Source organism: Pecten maximus, chromosome 17 (genome assembly GCF_902652985.1).
Source record: "Pecten maximus chromosome 17, xPecMax1.1, whole genome shotgun sequence".
In the NCBI taxonomy this organism is placed as follows: Eukaryota; Metazoa; Mollusca; class Bivalvia; order Pectinida; family Pectinidae; genus Pecten; species Pecten maximus.
Genome location: NC_047031.1, coordinates 23,076,767 through 23,092,678, shown reverse-complemented (window position 1 = coordinate 23,092,678; position 15,912 = coordinate 23,076,767).

The window sequence follows — 15,912 nt, the reverse complement described above, 5'->3', positions numbered from 1 at the left end:
GGACATGGCCATGGAATCTATACCAGAATATCTGGCATAAAATAATCAAATTTCACACTTTATTTCACACTGTACCTGTATGAACTTATTCAGGTACAATGTAGTTGTCCGGGTCGTTTGTTTCCGCTTCAATGATTCCATCATATATGATTATTGTGGGACCAAGCTTAAACATTTCTGTTAAAATGATATATAATTAAAACCACATGACGTAGGCATTTAATATGACGTCAATGGCTGATATTTAAACCAAGAGCTATAACAAGGTACCCATATCTATTTTTGTATTTTAAACGCCTTTGTCCGGAATCAAATTCACTTCTCCTTATTCCGTTATTTTTTAATTACTAATAACACTATTACATGTATCCCTAACAAAAGCCGGATAAAGCACTAATGCGCGTGATCTACCGGGCGATTTTAGAAGAAAAAAAATAATGCATTAAAAGAAGGATAGTTTTCCGTGTATGATACCCTGACGTCATAGAGAACAATGCAAAATTATTAACAGCTTGAAAAATTAAAACATTTTCGCTTGTGTTCTATTATCAAACGGGGATCAGAACTCAAACATACGGCGCCTTTATTTAACTTCACGGCCGTATTTTTTGTCTGATTTAGCCATCACAAAACAACACTACCATCAAACACCCGTCAAATGTCAAACACAGGGTTCGTCGTTTGTAAAGCTCAACCATCGTACCTATGTCCGATATAACCGTTACAAAGTATACAAAAAATATTTACTTTTGAAATTTCACACTACAGATTAAAGGTTTAGCGTAGTAGTCGAACATTCCTGCGTAATTGTTTCAAGGTTGTTTGATGATGTCATTGTGACTTATTGATGCGGAGTTGAAATAATAATTGTGCGCTACACGACTTTTGAACAGGCGACAACACCAATAAATCGATCAACAAATCACATATTTTACTACGATTTTCACCTGTTAATTACGACACAAGCATGTTTGTTGTGTTTGTTTGTCGTCACGCGAACAACCGTGGTTGTTTTGAGACATATCTTTCATTTTGTGGCCATCTCGCTGAACTATTTAGAGAAATATGAGTAAAGCGTCCTGTCAAGTGACAAACACTGAGTTGTCTGATCTCGGACGAGAAACACAAAACACTCGTATACGGAATAAACATGTATTTTATACAAATACAGATAAAAACCACAAAACGAATTTAAAATTGTTACATTAAATCAATCAATATAAAATGCCTGCGCGGGTATGCTTTCTACGCGTGACGTCCGTTACTTAAAATGACATTAATTAACATATGCATATTCAATTTATCGTATTAAACCGTATTAAATGTCATATGCACTATTATGTACAATGTACAAAACAACTTACGTTTTCGTTGTGATACGTGCAATCTTCTCTACATTCGGGATAATTACTTCCTCCATAACTTTCGATAAAACGCCGAATATTCTCCGTAATTCCACCAGTGTGCCAAACTGCAAGTCGCGCTGTTCCGTAACTAAGCCGCAACAGCGAGTGACGTCATAAAGCCGTGACGTCACAATACTGTATCATAGTCGCGGCCCTTTCCGGGGACTGTACCAGACGGGACGTATGTCTGGTGGGAAATTTACAACTTTCGCGGACAACTTAACACTTTGACAAATAAAAGGAAGTGCACTTTAACAAACACGTCGAAGTGATGAGTATAACTTGTTTTGCAAATTAATTAATTTATTTATCTATTTATTTATTTATTTATTTTTTAGTAAATCAGTTAAAATATGTAGGTGTAACCAATCGAGTTGATTACATTCCATGTAGTTCCGGAATTTATTGGAGGAAATGATCACCGCTTCCGTAGAACCGGACACCTTTCCCTATAATTGGTGTGCAGATTTATTTGATAGCGTATACGGAATAAACATGTATTTTATACAAATACAGATAAAAACCACAAAACGAATTTAAAATTGTTACATTAAATCAATCAATATAAAATGCCTGCGCGGGTATGCTTTCTACGCGTGACGTCCGTTACTTAAAATGACATTAATTAACATATGCATATTCAATGTTTAATTGGCATATGCTGCTATATCAAAATGATATTGTTTTCTTAGTATTGGGGGAAATAATAACCGTGTATGTGTTACCACAGCACCACCTAATCACCTTCCGTTAACATACTGGTGTTACCACATCACCACCTAATCACCTTCCGTTAACATACTGGTGTACCACATCACCACCTAATCACCTTCCGTTAACATACTGGTGTTACCACATCACCACCTAATCACCTTCCGTTAACATACTGGTGTCACCACATCACCACCTAATCACCTTCCGTTAACATACTGGTGTCACCACATCACCACCTAATCACCTTCCGTTAACATACTGGTGACCACATCACCACCTAATCACCTTCCGTTAACATACTGGTGTTACCACATCACCACCTAATCACCTTCCGTTAACATACTGGTGTCACCACATCACCACCTAATCACCTTCCGTTAACATACTGGAGTTACAACATCACCACCTAATCACCTTCCGTTAACATACTGGTGTTACCACATCACCACCTAATCACCTTCCGTTAACATACTGGTGTAAACAACATCACCACCTAATCACCTTCCGTTAACATACTGGTGTTACCACATCACCACCTAATCACCTTCCGTTAACATACTGGTGTACCACATCACCACCTAATCACCTTCCGTTAACATACTGGTGTTACCACATCACCACCTAATCACCTTCCGTTAACATACTGGTGTAAACAACAGCACCACCTAATCACCTTCCGTTAACATACTGGTGAATACATCACCACCTAACTACCTTCCGTTAACATACTGGTGTTACCACATCACCACCTAATCACCTTCCGTTAACATACTGGTGTTACCACATCACCACCTAATCACCTTCCGTTAACATACTGGTGTACCACATCACCACCTAATCACCTTCCGTTAACATACTGGTGTTAACCACATCACCACCTAATCACCTTCCGTTAACATACTGGTGTTACCACATCACCACCTAATCACCTTCCGTTAACATACTGGTGTTACCACATCACCACCTAATCACCTTCCGTTAACATACTGGTGACCACATCACCACCTAATCACCTTCCGTTAACATACTGGTGTTACCACATCACCACCTAATCACCTTCCGTTAACATACTGGTGTTACCACATCACCACCTAATCACCTTCCGTTAACATACTGGTGTTACCACATCACCACCTAATCACCTTCCGTTAACATACCGGTGTTACCACATCACCACCTAATCACCTTCCGTTAACATACTGGTGTTACCACATCACCACCTAATCACCTTCTGTTAACATACTGGTGTTACCACAACACCACCTAATCACCTTCCGTTAACATACTGGTGTCACCACATCACCACCTAATCACCTTCCGTTAACATACTGGTGTTACCACAGCACCACCTAATCACCTTCCGTTAACATACTGGTGTTACCACATCACCACCTAATCACCTTCCGTTAACATACTGGTGTTACCACATCACCACCTAATCACCTTCCGTTAACATACTGGTGTTACCACATCACCACCTAATCACCTTCCGTTAACATACTGGTGTCACCACATCACCACCTAATCACCTTCCGTTAACATACTGGTGTCACCACATCACCACCTAATCACCTTCCGTTAACATACTGGTGTTACCACATCACCACCTAATCACCTTCCGTTAACATACTGGTGTCACCACATCACCACCTAACCACCTTCCGGTTACATACTGGTGACCACATCACCACCTAATCACCTTCCGTTAACATACTGGTGACCACATCACCACCTAATCACCTTCCGTTAACATACTGGTGTTACCACATCACCACCTAACCACTTTCCGGTTACATACTGGTGACCACATCACCACCTAATCACCTTCCGTTAACATACTGGTGTCACCACATCACCACCTAATCACCTTCCGTTAACATACTGGTGTTACCACATCACCACCTAATCACCTTCCGTTAACATACTGGTGTTACCACATCACCACCTAATCACCTTCCGTTAACATACTGGTGTTACCACATCACCACCTAATCACCTTCCGTTAACATACTGGTGTACCACATCACCACCTAATCACCTTCCGTTAACATACTGGTGTTACCACAGCACCACCTAATCACCTTCCGTTAACATACTGGTGTTAACAACATCACCACCTAATCACCTTCCGTTAACATACTGGTGTCACCACATCACCACCTAATCACCTTCCGTTAACATACTGGTGTTACCACATCACCACCTAATCACCTTCCGTTAACATACTGGTGTTACCACATCACCACCTAATCACCTTCCGTTAACATTATCGCGTTCAATTTTGGCGGAAACCAAATTATGAATACATGTATTTAGTTAAAAGTATTCTACTTGAGTTGAAACTGAGACGCACGTGCTATGTTATTCTATGCTACACTCTAACCTTGAGTACGAATGAAGAATCCTTTCATATCTGGACACGGGCGTCTGTGTCCGGTTTTAGAAGAAAATCCTAATTACGCTTAATAAGATGATAGAACTCGTACTACAAACCGAAGGGAAAACATATGAGTTGGGCGAGGGATCATTTTTTACGATAGTTTTGTCTACATGGGTACATATGTACGCATCGCTACATAAAGGTACAATTTATCTTATATTAGTCGATATTCTAATGATCTTTTTCTCTTAATTTCATAATAATTTAACGTCATGCTAATTTGGATTTTTAAAGAAAATTTAGATGACATTACGCGTTATACTTAAATGCTAATTATTGTGTTTGCATCTGGCGGCAATTTCGTCAAATCGGGAAACGGAAGTCGCATTGATAATTATTTGATCAAAATGCAACTTTCTCCCTTATTTCGAAATCGGACAAGATTTAGATTAGACCAGTCAATAAGGGCATGACGCACATTTTATGACTTCACAGATAAACTCCGCCAAAAATACACTTAACATAAACATGAATTTAAGAACTGGGTAATTTATTCAAACTAAAAATCAGATTATGTTCCTCAAGGGAAATCACTCCGACCGTCATCAAACATTAACCAGCCGAACTGTGAACAGATAATTTAAGAGGACGACAGTTCGGCAGGTTTTTGGGGGCTCTGTTGACCAATAAAAAGTCTAGCTCTTGTCTGGACGCACGTGGTCATATTCCCCGAGTAGACGTTAGGCCAATGATGTTGAACACATAACTTCATTTAACTAGAGTTGCAGATGTCTAGCATGGGTGTAAACCACAATTAACTAAAGGATATATATACCACTGACATGGACAAACCAGTCTGCCAATACTCGTGGACAAATATTTCTCTAGCCATTTACATATGTATCCATTTGTCTGCTATTTTAGATTTTAAAATGAATGCTAATTCTAACTAGAAATGGTACGGCAAGGAGATCAGAACTTGAGAGGTAAGAATGTTGACTTTTTCCAACTCGAGGCTCTGACGAGGGTTTGAAATTCAAACTTCTCATCCTTGGTGATTTTCATCTGTTTCTAAGTAAATGGAAAACGAACATTGTATACGCGCATAGGTCATTAAAATTTGAAGGCATGTGTCTTATGTTTTCATCAATTCATTATCGTTTTATGGATACAAAATATTCATTTATCAAAACATCAATAATTGTTCTTAATTTAATCAATTATACAATCTAACATCGGTCAATAATTATAAAATCTAACACAGGTAAATCATTATTAAATCTCATAAGGTAAATTATTATAATTCTCACACCGGTAAATAATTATAAATTCTCATATCGGTAGATAATTATAAATTTTCTTACAGGTTGCTAATTATAAATTCTCACACCGGTAAATGAATATAGATTCTCACATCGGTGAATATAGTTATAAATTCACATACCTGTAAATAGATATACATTCTTATACAGGTAAATAATCATAAATTCTCACATCGATGGAAGGAATGATTCTCCTTTCCTAAGTATGAGAAATACATATAAATGATCTGGTGGGTAATAATAAAGATGACAATTTAAAGGTAAATTGAGGCCATGCTTTTTAAGATAGCTTCACCGGAAAATATGAACATGATATATTAAAAAAAAAAAAAAAAACGTGACAAAAAACATGATCGCATATATCGTGTTGGTCGTAGTGAGATAACCTGACTGAACGTGATGAAAATCGTGGCTGATCTTGAACAGAATCGTGTTGGCTTCGTAACAAAATGCGTGTCCGTGACACCAGTCCTCATATAACCCTGGTAGCGGCGAGGACGTTAAACTCATAACAAGAAAAAAAACATATACGGTTATAACAGGGCGTATTAAGGGCGAAGGAAATCCTACAAAATCGTGGATTATGAATTATGGATATCGTTAACATCGTGATCAAGTGAAAACGCAAAATAATCACTACAGAAATAAAGTACATTTTGTTTATTGCTACCTGACCTTGAAACTTTGGAAATGTAAATGAAGTATTTCGACCGTTTCCAAGCAAAATTGCGAGAAAAATCGTAACAAGCCGGTTGACATTATACAATTATTGACTGGGGCTGAGGGAAACAGCGATTTTGTCAGCACCTAAGATCCTGACCATTGTCCGACCCGAATCGAAGCGGAGGGCAAAAGTCAGGGTCGAAGGTGTTTACAAAATCGCCGTTGCCCTCAGCCCCAGTCAAGAATTGTTTTGTTATATTAGACTTACTTCTACCAGCAGAAAACACACCAAAAAATAACCGCATACGTGTTAAAGTTTTCCTCAGTATAGGATCGCAGATTATCCAATAATGTAGATATTTTGGAAGTGGCCAAATAATCTTCCAGAATCCTAACAGCAACCTTGATAACATTGGCAATAAATTTGCTGTCGCTGCCATTCAATATTTTTGTCAACTGCTCTTCATCGTAAGAAGCAAATCGGAATGAGCCTTAAGTATCCATCTTTGTTTACACCGGAAGTGAGAACCAGCTTAAGGACGTCAACATAAATACAAGGTCCCGGAGACGCTTAAACATCAGCTTACCGAATTACAAGTTAAACCGCATGACTGCAATATACCACGAATAGTGAATACAAAGCTACATGTATATCATATAGCTATTTTGTCTTTGTCTCGCTAGTGAATTTTTGTAACAAAGGGTTTGACATTCCAAAAGGAAAGTAAGAAAACTTGAAAACGGGCTAAAACAACATTAAGACGCGATGTGTAAACCACATCAATTAAACAATTTCGGCGAGTGAAAGTACTATATACATGTTCTTTAGGTTTCTCACAATGTGTAGATTAGTATACACTAATTAATACAAATTTCTATCACATAATCGTCATATTACCCAGTGACTTTGTCTTTGTTAGATGTCGCTAGTATAATATACCCTGGACCGTTTTTCATTGGCTTTGCCAGTCAGAAATTGGTTGTGACGTGCATGATAATATGGACAAAATTGACGTCATCAATTGTGAATGACGTAAAAAATGACTGTGTCCGTTGAATAAAGCGCTCCGTATTGTGACTATAAATCCTGTCAAAATGGAAGATTTCTGATTTGTGTAATCAACGTATCTAAAATCATTTTAAAATTAAAACTTAGATAATTTTACGAAATTCTCAGTGGAGATGAAAACTCAGCTAAAATCTTAAATATATATCCTTGTATACATATACTTCTACCACAATACGCCGTGTTATTCAACTCTCAGACCATCAGTTAATCATTACAGCTGTTGATTAACTTAACAATCTGTTTATACCACACGTGGTATAAACTCTGTACGCATTTCGATTGGCTAACACGGTGAACTTTGACCCAAGCTGCAATTGTTATTGACGTCATCAATAATCTAATGACGTCACATCACCGGGTCCCGGACGTCACCGGTACACTGTATTTGCATACGCGAAATTATACTTGGCCACGTTTCCCTTTGATTCAAGCCGATATTATTGTGGTAGAAACAGGTCACACGACTCGAAATTGTTGGATATTGAATTTATTTCACACGAGTAAGTTATTTCTTAAAAGTTGCAAAAAACACTCGCTAAAGCTCGTGTCTTTTGTAACTTTTAAAAAATAACTTACTCGTGTGAAATAAATTCCATATCCAACAACCACTCGTTGTGTAACCTCTATTTATTTCATATACTATCAATATAAACAATAACAACGTTTACCTGTTGGTACTGTATATATCTTTGTATTTCGTTAACAATGTGAATGCTCGCGCGATAAAGTGGTAGGCTACATGTACTTCCGGAGACGGAAATGTAGCGATTTGTCGACATGGCGGAATGGCCTGAGATGCTGTGATTGTCTCTCATAGAGATTACAACTAATTGCATGGCTTGCTTGACATGGACTTAAAGGAGAATCCCAAATACCCACCTGGGATAGATTTTGTTAATCCGCCACGCACTAATTAGACAAATCACTTCAGAAAAGAATAATGTTTTGTCAGGTGGAAGAGACTAATTGCAACAAAATTAATTTGTTTCCTTGAAGCTGCTCGCCGCCACAGCATCTGAAAATAAAACGCCGGAGTTAAAACCAAGACAGGACCATAAAAATCTGACATTGCTATATGGCAGTAACACGAAAGTCATGTATCGACTAGATTCTATTGCGATAGATTACATCAGTATTTTTGGTGGTCAGGTGTCACAGTGATAACACATTCGCCTTTAACCTAGGCGGCCGGGGTTCGATTCCCCTTTCGGACGGGATACGGTATTGGGGTCACCCATCCGGCCACAGGGGTCTTCTCCGGGTGCTCAATTTTCTCTTCCTCCCTCCCATCACGCGCTTCCATCCGACACAGCAAGCGTAATTCAAATAATTTGTTAGGCAATTGGAAAAAAAGTGTACATTTACGTCATTAATGAAAGACAGAACATTTTTATGACTTCTGCAGACACATGTATACTTGTTATTATCGAATTCAAAATTTTTTTTTTGTAAATGTCGATATTGATATAACAACCCTTATGCATTTTAAGTTTACATTGATAATTCCCCTAAATGTTTTTTTTATAAAAACGATCACACAAAGATCTTTGCGCCGCTATTGAACGTTGAACGATCGTTATTGGTTCTACATAGTGCTGGTCCGTTCTATACTTTTCTTATCTTGATTCATTTCCTAATCATTTGAAGACATAGCTACATATGAAATCTGAAAGTGATCCGTCAGAAACTTTCAAATAGATAGCGATAGCAAACCTCAACTGATACTACAGACCGATGGACATTTTCACATCAAGTTTGAAAATAAATCTCCGGTGCTTTTCAAGAAATACGGATAGAAAATGTTTACTAACAGACGACGAATAAGTGACCACAGTGAGGATTTGTTTTTGTTTAACGTCCTATTAACAGCCATGGTCATTAAGAACGTGCCAGGTTTTGGAGGTGGAGGAAAGCCGGAGTACCCGGAGAAAAACCACCGGCCTACGGTCAGTACCTGGCAACTGCCTCTCGTAGGTTTCGAACTCGCAACCCAGAGGTGGAGGGTTAGTGTTAAAGTGTCGGGACACCTTAACCACTCCGCCACCGCGGCCCCGACCACAGTGAGCAATGATTTTAAATTGTCAACACCATGAATGCAGATTAATTTATTGGAATGACCGAGATATCGAGAAAACTCTAAATGAATAATTATTGCCGGTACTCTGTATGTGTGAGAAAATATTCAATGTAAATGTTTTCGCCTATTGATGGTTTCCGCTACTGTGATTGACCGGTCAGGATAGTTAGCGAAACGCTTCAATTATTTGTATTGTTGTTGGTTTTAAAATAGACAGACGTTCCAGACACAACAGACTAATTGGGCCAATGTAATATTCTATATAACGGTGAGTGTCGCGTGTATCGCGACCTTCGTAACTGTTTGTAATACTTATACAAAGGTAAAACCAAACGCGTTACAGAACTGTTACTATAACAAGTTCTCCATGAAAGAAAGGTCAGATTAGATCGGAAAGAGATTAGCATCAACAATTAACACTAAGCAGTTCTGCTTTGTTTTCTTGTAAAATAAATCGTTTATATCTTCAACAAAAAAAGACAAAAAGGAAGTTAAAATAACTTTAATTTAATTATGATTTAAGTGTCAATAATAAATGCCCCTGTGCATGTCTGATGCCGAGGTAAATTTCTAAGCTGTTTGCGTGTGAAGCCAGAACACACGACGTGTCCAATACATTAAACGTCTGGGAGAACAATTGTATCACTTTATCTGAAATACAGAGGTCGTATTTATCCCTCAACGAGAAGTTAGTTAGCCGAAGTTAAATGTCAGGGTAGCGATTCACGTCTATGTCAACAAATGGATATGTACAGCGATCATCTGGTGGAACAATGAGAATCAATTCAACATTTGTAGGATAATTTGATTTAAGTGGCGTTAAAAATCGACAAAAAATACGAACGTGACAATAATTATTCCCAACGATACAAAATGTATAACAAAGGTTTATAACAAATACGATATCCTAGAGATGTTACTAAACACGAGATCCTAGAGATATTACTAAATACGAGATCCTAGAGATATTACTAAACACTAGATCCTAGAGATATTACTAAACACGAGATCCTAGAGGTATTACTAAACACGAGATCCTAGAGATATTACTAAACACGAGATCCTAGAGATATTACTAAACACTAGATCCTAGAGATATTACTAAACACGAGATCCTACAGATATTACTAAACACGAGATCCTAGAGATATTACTAAACACGAGATCCTAGAGAAATTACTAAACACGAGATTCTACAGATATTACTAAACACGAGATCCTAGAGATATTAGAGAGCGCAGCTCGAACGGGCGAAGCCCGTTCGCGTAGCGAACTTAATGGTAGAGATGTCTCGGAAACCCCCCCTTTTCCCCCAATATACTTAGAGTTCAAAAACTTTCTCAGTAACCGGAAACAGGAAGTCACGACAAGATCCAGTGTTGCGCAAGACTGTATTCAAAGTCACATTCTCGGGAGATAACAAAATATCAACATTTTAAAAATATGCAAATGTTTGACTTCACACTAGTTAGAATTTGTTAATAAAATTTATCTCGAACAATTTCTTAATTTTTTATATTCAAAACGTAACGGTATAATTTTCAACGAAAATATTTCCGGTGTTTTACGAGTGCAGCTCCGTTCCGTTCGATTTGCATACAAGTTTACCAAATATAGCACAGAAAATAAAGAGGACTTCCGAATTTTTTTGTTGTCGTCTGCTGCTCGTCTGCGAGATCTGCTGTCCCGTCACCTTGTCATAGCTAGACTTATTCTACGCTTAGTTTTTGTAGTAAGTTATCTAAATCACAATTCTTGTTGGTATATACTTTAATATATACTTTATTACAAACCAGTGTATAGATCTGTTGGCAATATATTCATTTTGTAGCTGATCAATAAACCATGGATTGCGAGTCACCACGTAGGTCTTATGCTCAAGTTGTAGCGTCTTTTGGTAAATCCAAATATGATCATACTTATAGTATGGCCGATGTCACACCTCATATGGATGTTGTCATTGATGAGACATGTATAATTCCTTCATTTTTAAAGGACCATGCATATACATCTTGCATTTCAAACAAAGATCATGGTGACTTGCAATTCATGGATTCCATGGGCACCGGATTGCTGCGCTCTCACATAGGCCATGCCTAACATTATATTACTAAACACGAGATCCTACAGATATTACTAAACACGAGATCCTAAGGATATTACTAAACACGAGATCCTACAGATGTAACAAAACACGAGATTCTACAGATATTACTAAACACGAGATCCTAGAGATATTACTAAACACGAGATTCTACAGATATTACTAAACACGAGATTCTACAGATATACAGATATTACTTAACACGAGATTCTACAGATATTACTAAACACGAGATTCTACAGATATACATACATGTATATTACCAAACACGAGATCCTACAGATATTACTAAACACGAGATTCTACAGATATACATATATTACCAAACACGAGATTCTACAGATATTACTAAACACGAGATTCTACAGATATCACTTAATACGAGATCAATAGAGAACTTTTGATATAATATCACTCAACGCGAGATCACACAGATCTTACTTAACACGAGATCATAAAGATGAATTACTAAACACGAGATCGTCATACATTTACAGTTGGTTAACATAAATATTCTGGATAAAATATATAATTACGGAAATCGACAAGAGTGCTTAGTAGTGTTCATATGGCGTTCATACCAATTATAATGCACGTAAGCTACCTACCAAAGTGTTCAGGCGATATCCACACTGTAATGATGTTTTAAGATCATCTATATATCTACAGGATAATGGTAACATGCCACCTTGTATTCATTGTGTAAAAGTGACCTCCCTTTAATTAATGTTATAATGCGCATGTCTGGAAAATCGGATATATTCTTAGTAATTGCTGCAAGATAAAGACACCGGACGCTTGAACACATTAATGTAAGTTCCTTACCGTATACACACAACACTACACAAACATTTGCATTAGTTAGCCCAAATATTGTTTACGTCATCTTCCTGTAAAAGGTGACAAAGTATTGATTTTTTTGTTCGATGTAAAATGTCCTTGTAACTGTTGTATTGACGTTTCTTCCATTTCTTATTTTTTGTTATTATTTATCATTAAATGTCTTCTCAACAGCTATGATCATTGAAAGACTGTACCTGCAGTGAACGAGATGCACGCGTGTAGCGAGTGCGTGGGTATTGGAGGGTTCTAATTATATGTTCCCCTTTGTCTCCTTGCGATAACACGGAACTGATGTCGATTTTATAGTGCTATCTCACTGAATCATACTGCCGAAGACACCCGACAGGACACCCCATCCGGTCACATTATACTGACAACAGGCAAACCAGTCGTCCTCATAAAATGCTAGGCAGGAGTAACAACTACAATTCTGTATAGACCCTGGTATGTCGGCCAGAGGACGGAGCCTTTCTCATAGGGGCGAACGCTTAACTTGAGATAAAAAGGTGAGGCAATGTCAAGATAGTCATTACGAAGGAGAAAAATGTTTATTTAGGAGAGAAAAGAAACAATACCAAATTTAGAGACCTCTTATGGTCATGCCCGGATGCAATGACACCATTCTTAGGAATAAAACATAGAAAGCGGAGAGGAAAGAAAAAAAAGCAAAATAATGACAGGAGAGATATCACAAATGCTGAAATATGGGCAATAGATATAATGTTATCTCTGTAATATTGGTAGTTGTTGTCTCTGCAATGCCCTCCAAATAGAGACATGGAAACTACCGACCAAATATATATTGCAGCCCTACCAATCTAAGCTCTTTTTCGCTCGTTATAATATTTAAATTCTGACTTCACAGCTACTCATTTATCACACACTGCTCTTCTCTAATCTACTGTCAATCAATTACAGCTAATCATTGTTTTGATTGACTCGAATAACAGCAAAATTATTAGGAACATGATGATGTGTAATGGTGTGATTATCACAAACAAAGCTAGAGTTGATAACGACGTAAAACTGTTTCAAATACACCACGTTAGTAGCGCTTCCCGATGTGTGTATGACATGATACTAATACGCATATAAAGTTCACAGTGACCTTATTCTTACATCCGGGGCGTAGTCAGGAATAATTCTTCACGTGCGTTATATTACAGCTGTATGTATGCTGTTACATGTACTACCTGGTTGACCTACATTGTACAAAGGGCAGCTAAGCACTTAGCTTAATTTATGCATCGGAAGGCCTGCACATTTCCTATTTTCGTATAAGTTTTGATACAAATTATACACGAGTTATTTCCCTTTAATGTCCCTGTTGAGCAGCAAAGAATTATGGGTAGCAGCTTCCCGATGCGCGCCATTAAAAAGTTGGTAACAGAGTTTTGAAATTGGAAGTTTTCAACAATTTTCAGAAGTTTTTTAGGTCTTCTCACTTAACTCACCCACTTCCTCCCCTGATTCTTTTATCTTCTTATTTTATATTTACTATCTTGGATGATGTTTCACATGCCTGTTTGAAGGCGGAGTTTGGCAACCCCCACACAGGCTTTTGTTGTAATTGACTACCATTGTCATTTTGAGATGTTTATTTTTAGACGTTTTTTAATGATTGTGTTATGCTATGTTAATTTTGTATTGTTAAATTGTAATATGTTTAGAATTTATATTAAATGTCACCGTATGCCATGTATGTTGGCCATTTTCAATCTATACATTCTCTTTGTTGTCTGTGACATGACCGAAGATGCATAAAAGGAGTTATATAATCACGTTCCTAGGACGGTGAGGACGATAGCTAACTCGGTAAGAGCGTCGGGTCACGTGACCTCACATGAAGGTCAAGGAAGCGTGGCTCGACGCTCCCTCAACGTGTTGGTTTGGGTTTTTAGGGGAGCTGAGAAATGGACGGGTCTGTGCTGTCGTGGTGTTTTTTCTTGGGGAAACCATACCTGCTCTGGATGGCATGCGGCGGGCCTCCCGTATGTTGTGAGTTAGTCACCGACTACTACAAGGAGACCCCGCCTGAAAATGACCCTGGCTGTTCATGAGGCGATAAACGCAACAAACAAACAAACACTCTAGGTTCTTTTATATGAAGACGAATTTAGACAGTCACGTTCTTCGGATAGGACGGTCATTCGACTGATATAGTTATTTAGTTGCTTTCATGCAGAGAATTGTCAGTTATTCAACCACGAACGATTATAGATGTAGATAATATTGTAGGTAGGAAAGTAACATACCTTCAAAAATATTCTAATATATTGTCACAGCTATTCGACCAACAAAAACGTAGACGTAAGTGGTATTGTAACTGGGAACTCAGTTACATTCAATGTTAGTATGACGATATCGTATATTGGACGGTTGTTCAACCTACAATATATTTAGACGGTCTAGTATATTGGACGGTTATTCGACCTACAATATATTTAGACGATTTAGTATATTGGACGGTTATTCGACCTACAATATGTTTAGACGATCTAGTATATTGGACGGTTATTCGACCTACAATATATTTAGACGATCTAGTATATTGGACGGTTATTCGACCTACAATATATTTAGACGGTCTAGTATATTGGACGGTTATTTGACCTACAATATATTTAGACGGTCTAGTATATTGGACGGTTATTCGACCTACAATATATTTAGACGGTCTAGTATATTGGACGGTTATTCGACCTACACTATATTTAGACGGTCTAGTATATTGGACGGTTATTCGACCTACAATATAGCTTGACGGTCTAGTATATTGGACGGTTATTCGACCTACAATATATTTAGGCGGTCTAGTATATTCGACGGTTGTCCAACCTACAATATATTTAGACGGTCTAGTATATTGGACGGTTATTTGACCTACAATATATTTAGACGGTCTAGTATATTGGACGGTTATCCGACCTACAATATATTTAGACGATCTAGTATATTGGACGGTTATTCGACCTACAATATATTTAGACGGTCTAGTATATTGGACGGTTATTCGACCTACAATATATTTAGACGATCTAGTATATTGGACGGTTATTCGACCTACAATATATTTAGACGGTCTAGTATATTGGACGGTTATTCGACCTACAATATAGCTTGACGGTCTAGTATATTGGACGGTTATTCGACCTATAATATATTTAGGCGGTCTAGTATATTCGACGGTTGTTCAACCTACAATATATTAGACGGTCTAGTATATTGGACGGTTATTTGACCTACAATATATTTAGACGGTCTAGTATATTGGACGGTTATCCGACCTACAATATATTTAGACGATCTAGTATATTGGACGGTTATTCGACCT